Consider the following 6416-nt stretch of genomic DNA (forward strand, 5'->3'; position numbering starts at 1 on the left):
AGTCCAGAGGTTAACACATCATGCTTCCACTTCAGGGGACACAGGTTCAATCTCTGGTCAAGGAACTAAGATCCCACATGCCATGCAGTGTGGCTATAAAACAGGGGGGAAAATAGTGACTTTACAGTGGGAAAATGTGACAAATACCACCTCAGGTAGGTGATCACGTTCAATATCAACAGTGACGGAACATATCGGTGATGTGTATCCTTGTTAAGACCTCTTTGGTCTTCCTCCCTAGCATCTAGAACCTCAGTCTAATAGTAAGAAAACATCAGACAAATTCCAATAGAGGGACATCCCACAAAATACGTGACCAGTAGACTCCTCAAAATTGTCAAGGTCACCAAAAAGAAGAAAAGTCTGAGACATTATCATACCAAGAAGAGCCTGCTGCTGCTGCTGCTGCTGCTGCTAAGTCGCTTCAGTCATGTCCGACTCTGTGCGACCCCATAGACGGCAGCCCACCAGGCCCTGCCGTCCCTGGGATTCTCTAGGCAAGAACACTGGAGTGGGTTGCCATTTCCTCCCCCAATGCGTGAAAGTGAAAAGTGAAAGTGAAGTCGCTCAGTCGTGCCGACTCTTAGCGACCCCATGGACTGCAGCCTACCAGGCTCCTCCGTCCATGGGATTTTCCAGGCAAGAGCCTAAGGAGACACAAAACTAAATGTAATATAGTATCATGGATGGGATGCTGGAGCAGAAAAGTAAAAACTGAAGATTTTTAAATAAACCATAGTCTTTAGCTAATAATAATGTACTAAGTAAGGTTTCTTAATTATAGCTAATATACCCTATTAATATAAGATGTTAACAAGAGGGGAAACTGGCTATGGGGTATATGGGAACTCTGATTACTATAATATCAATTTTCCTATAAATCTAAAATTGTTCTAAGAAATAAAATCACAAAAAATAAAACAAACAAAAAACCCAAAATGAAAATCAAAAACAAAAAACACTGCCCCGCTCCAGCTCAGGAGAAAAGATTCACAGGTCCCCATGAGCTGGAACTGTAAGCAGTACCAGCTATAGCCCACTCCCTGCCCCTCCTCCTCCCCCACCAATGCCTGGGGACTGAGGTGCCAGCCAGGCACCTCCAGCCCCATTCAGGACTTTTCTTTAGACTCAAAGTGAAAAATCAGGCAGTCTCTAAGATGACAGAAAGGGATGTTTCCCCCAAGACCACCTCCAACCAAAGCACAGACTAAATGGGGCCTTGGCAAGTCAGAGCTCATCCCTAGAGTAAGTTCCCACCTAGCCTCAAGCCCTCTACCCCACATGGTCCGCTGCTCCCTAGTCCCCCAATTCTCCCCCTTCCGCTTCCTGAGCCTTCACTCATGGAAGATGGGGGATAGTTCAACATGGAGAAAAGCAGTCCCCAGACCCAAATAAGCAATACAGCAGGTCTTCCAGGGTTTGGGTTCCTCGGAACACCCTGGGATCAAGTAGGACACCCATTGGTCGGAGGAGGCCAGCATACCACCCTAATTCTGTGGTTTAGTCCCTAAGTCGCATCCAACTCTTGCGACCCCATGGACAGAGGAGCCTGGCAGGCTACAGTCCATGGGATTCTCCAGGCAAGAATACTGGAGTAGGTTGCCATTTCCTTCTCCAACCCTAATTCTGTCCCATAATTTTATTCTTCAACTTGTTGATATGGTATATCACATTGATTGATTTCTGGATGTTGAAAAATCCTTGCTTCCCTGGGATGAATCCCACTTGGTCACAGTGTATGACCTTTTAAATGTATTGTTGGATAAGAATTGCTAGTATTTTGTTGAGGATTTTTGCATCTATGTTCATCAGTTGATATTGTATTTTTCTTTTTTTGTGTTATCTTTGTCTGGTTTGGTTATCAGGGTGATGGTTGCCTCATAAAGTGAAGTTGGAAGTTTTCCTTCCTCTGCAATGTTTTGGAACAGTTTCAGGATAGGTGTTAACTTCTCTAAATGTTTGATAAAATTAGCCTGTGAAGCCATCGGGTCCTGAACTTTCATTTGTTTGCCACCCTATGGACTGTAGCCTGCCAGGTTCCTCTATCCATGGAATTTTTTAGACAAGAATACTGGAGTGGGTTGCCATTCCCTTCTCTAGAGTATCTTCCCAACCCAGAAGTCAAACCTGGGGCCTCTCACATTGCAGGCAGATTCTTTACTGTCTGAGCCACCAGGGAAGCCCCATAAAATGTTTGGAAGTGTTCTTTCCTCTGCAATTTTTTGGGAACAGTTTCAGGACAGGTGTTAACTCTTCTCTAAATGTTTGATAAAATTCGCCTGTGAAGCTGTCAGATCCTGAACTTTTGCTTGTTGGGAGGTTTTTAACCATGGTTTCAATTTCAGAGTTTGGGATTGGTCTGTCCTGTCCCATTGTTTTAGAGGAGATTTGTCCTTCCCATCTCCACTCACAGAGTTTAGAACCACTTGTAGGAAAAACAGAATTGATGCATTACAAACAATGTGCAGAAGGTACACAAATCAAGAAGGCCTGTACTGGAAATGTTCAGTGCAGAGTTTTTACACGCCTGCATCTATGTAAAAATACAGTGTGTTCTGAATGACAAGGGTGAAAAGGACCATATCCTTATAGATGACGTTTCCAAACCCCGCTTGGACTTCTTCGTCTCCTGTGGCCATCACCTCCTTGCCACTCCTACAGTACCACAGACTCCACCATAAGCCAGAAATGCTCTACGGGTCTCCCCACCATCACAGCGTTCCCATGAAACCTTTAAGCTGAGATGGCATAAAGCAAAGAAGCAATTACTTAGGACACATCTCGTTAACTAACGGTTGCACAAAATAAATCAAGATTAAGCACAGATGCTCACAGACACAGATCAGCTTGACGCTGAGATGTTGAGTATAGTTTCTGGGAAGGAGCTTGGCGGTCTACCTCTCTAGCAGCTCAGGGTACAAGCTGCCTCTGTAACAACTCCCTGCAAAACAAACGATGAATGCTATTTTCACTTTTCACCTTTTTTCATAAAATTGAAAATGCTCCTCGGATCTCTTTTGGTCAGCAAAAACAGGTACTAAGGCAGGTATCTCATAAAAGAGAAAAAGTGGAGGATCCCTGTAACTCTCAAATTCAGACATTTATGACTTGAGCCATCTATCCCTCGACCCTCTTTGTCTGTTACCCATTAGACTAATGCTACTCAAAATGTGGCCAGTGGCCCAGAAGTCTGCCAACTGTTACAGAGACAAGGGCTAGAACCTTAGTTTCATGAATCTGCTCCTAGCAAAGGATGACAGTATGGTCTGAATGTCTGTCCCCCTCCAAAATCCATACATTTAAATCTTACTGTCCAATGTGATGGTCTTAGGAGGTGGAGGCCTTTGGGTGATTAGATCATGAGGGTGAAATTATGGGCATACTTCATCTTATGGTGCTTTGCGTTATCATGCTTTGCAGACCATGCTTTTTTTTTTTTACAGATTGAAGGTTTGTGGCAATTCTGCATTGAGCAAAGCTATCAGTGCCATTTCTCCAACAGTATTTGCTCACTTCCTGCCTCTGTGTTGCATTTAGGTAATTCTCATATTTCAAACGTTTTTATTATTATTACATTTGTTATGATGGTCTGTGATCAGTGATCTTTGATGTTATTGTAATTGTTTGGGGGCAGGTGTCCATATAAGATAGCGAAATTAAACGATAAATGTGTGTTCTGACTGCTCCACCCATTGGTCAGTCCCCTGTCACTCCCCATCTCCTCGGGTTTCTCTGAGACACAATAATATTGAAATTAGGTCAGTTAATAACCCTACAATGGCCTCTAAGTGTTCAAAGGAAAGAAAGAGTTAACTGATACAGACTCAACTGCTGTCTTACTTTAAGAAACTGCCACAGCCACCCCTTCCTGTAGCAACCATCAACATCAAGGCAAGACCCTCCACCAGCAAAAAATTACAACTTGCCGAAGGTTCGGATAATGGTTAGCATTTTTTAGCAATAAAATATTTTAAATATTTATCTTTATTTACTTGGCTGCACCAGGTCTTAGTTGCATGCGGGATCTAGTTCCCTGACCAGGGATTGAACCTGGGCCCCCTGCCCTGGGAGTGAAGAATCTTAGTCACTGGACCACCAGGGAAGTCCCATGTATTTTTTAATTAAAGTACATATATATTTTAGACATGATGGTATTGTACACTTAATAGATACAGTACAGTAAGCCTAACTTTTATATACGCTGGGAAACCCAAAAATATGTGACTTGCTTTATTGTATTATTTGCTTTATCGGAGACGTTAGAATAGAGCTCACACTATCTCTTAGGGATGCCTGTAATACATTTATAAAAGAGAACTGAGAGAGCTCCTTTGCCTTTTCACCCTGTGAGGACCTGTGACCTGAAAGGACTGGACCACGCTGGCATCCTGATCTTGGACTTCTAGCCTCTGGAACTGTGAGAAATAAATGTTTACTGTTTAGTAGCTAGCCAGTCTATGGTATTTTGTTATGGCATCCCAAAGGGACCACAACAGACTACTTCTACAAAAGTAGCAGCCCCAAAGCTCAGATTAGCTATGAAAAAATACACGACCATTTTCAGTAGCACTCAGTTGATACCAACAGTTGACACAATCATGCAAACACAGAACTCTAGCTCCACAGCCCCACAGTGGAACATGAGGCTGCCCCCATGGACCTTGGACAGTTCCACAATTTCACGTCCTTTTTCAGTTCTTATGGGCAAAGGATAATTACTTTCATTACCTTTTCAGGTCCAACTGCAGGCTTCTTACTAGCAACATTCTAACTGAAGGTAAGTAAAATCTGGCATTGGGAAAGTAAATTGGCATAGGTTGTTTACCAAAAATCTCTGCTTCAGAGTTCCACAGGAGGCCTGGTTGCCCTTAACACCTGGTGACCTGGCAAAACCCCTATATGTGACCATGTGACAAGAGCTGGCATTCCCACTATTTGCAGGAAGGTGGCTTTTGTAGCAGTGAATCATCAGCCTTGTGTGGAGTTGGTCATGCTGCTATTCTTGCTTTTTTAAAAAATAAGTTATCTTTAGCTCTATTATTATCAGCTTTGTTCTGGATTGGAAGGTTGACCTCACAATATGTAGAACTGCGTATCTGCATTAACATTATTCTTGGTCTGTAACTTTCCAGTGACTGAGACTTTAAGGCATGCATTATGGTTTAAGTATTCCTATTGCAAGAGCAGATGTACACACAACCCACTCAAAATTTGTTGGTGCACAGATAGTTCATTAGTGACATTCTGTTTGTAAACAGATGGTATTTAAGTTGCTTGCAACGTAATCTCAACACATGTAAAAATACACTTTTACACTTATAGGACATTGTTTTATAATACAAATTCTTGTATACAAACTCTGCAAGATGTGCATTGTGTTCATCTACAGATCATTACTACTGAGTTCTGTTTCTCAGTTGAAAGTGGGGCGGCCAGATGGACCTGTAGTCTTTGCCATGTTATAGAGTCACAGAGCCTTAAACCTCATTCAGAGCAAGCACCTGTGCCAGTAGCTGTCATTTTCCACAACAGATGCTGCCCAAGTGCTCTCTGTATATATACAAAATGACATTAGGCCTTTCCAGAAACAAGAGAAAAGTTCTGCCTACAACCCTGCCAGACAAACTGCCCCAGCATTTCCCATCTCCTTTCTTATGCCAGAGTCAAACGTCTTGACACCAAGATAAGCTGAAGACTAAAGCATCAACCACCCCTATTCCCACTAGTGTCTTATCCACAAAAAGCCCTTCCCAGCCTCATACCTAGGAATGAGGAATCTGGGGGCCAACATGGTGGGGGTGGGGTGGGGGGTCTTCCCTGATCCATTTTTCAAACTACACCAGGAGTCAACGTCTCTCTTGGGAGTTTTCAGGGATTTTCAGAAGAGTCCCATGCCTAAACCAGCTCAGCTAGACTGCAGAGGCCCAGCTTCCCCCAGACAGTGAATTAGCCTTGTGGGTCCAAAAGGGAGTCCAGCTTTCACCTGGTAACAGATTCTGGAAGATGTCCCAGCCCCAAAGGGAAGGTTGATGTCCCAGCCCCAGAGGGAGGGTATGGACTTCCAAACCAGTCCCCTAACCTAGCACCAGGTCTCACCCCACCCCAACCACTCCATTCGAGGCCAGAGGAGTCACAGATTTCACACGCGCACCCAGCCATCCAATGGCTCCAGGACAGACCCCACCCCCAGCCTGGCAGGCATTCTATGCCCGTGGATGATGTTCTGCTCTGGCAACTGCCAGTGGAGAGCTGGCACCAGAGCAGGGAGAGATGAGGGGCACAGCAGATCCATGGGACTTCAGAGCCTTTGTCAAGGGCTAGGACTGCCTCCAGGCTGCTGTCAGGCTACAGGCACTCTCTGGGCGGGGCTTCTGCTGCCCCAGTGTCCAAGGATAATGACATCAGTCAGACAGTGT

This window comes from Bos mutus, chromosome 3, assembly GCF_027580195.1.
Source record: "Bos mutus isolate GX-2022 chromosome 3, NWIPB_WYAK_1.1, whole genome shotgun sequence".
Classification (NCBI taxonomy): domain Eukaryota; kingdom Metazoa; phylum Chordata; class Mammalia; order Artiodactyla; family Bovidae; genus Bos; species Bos mutus.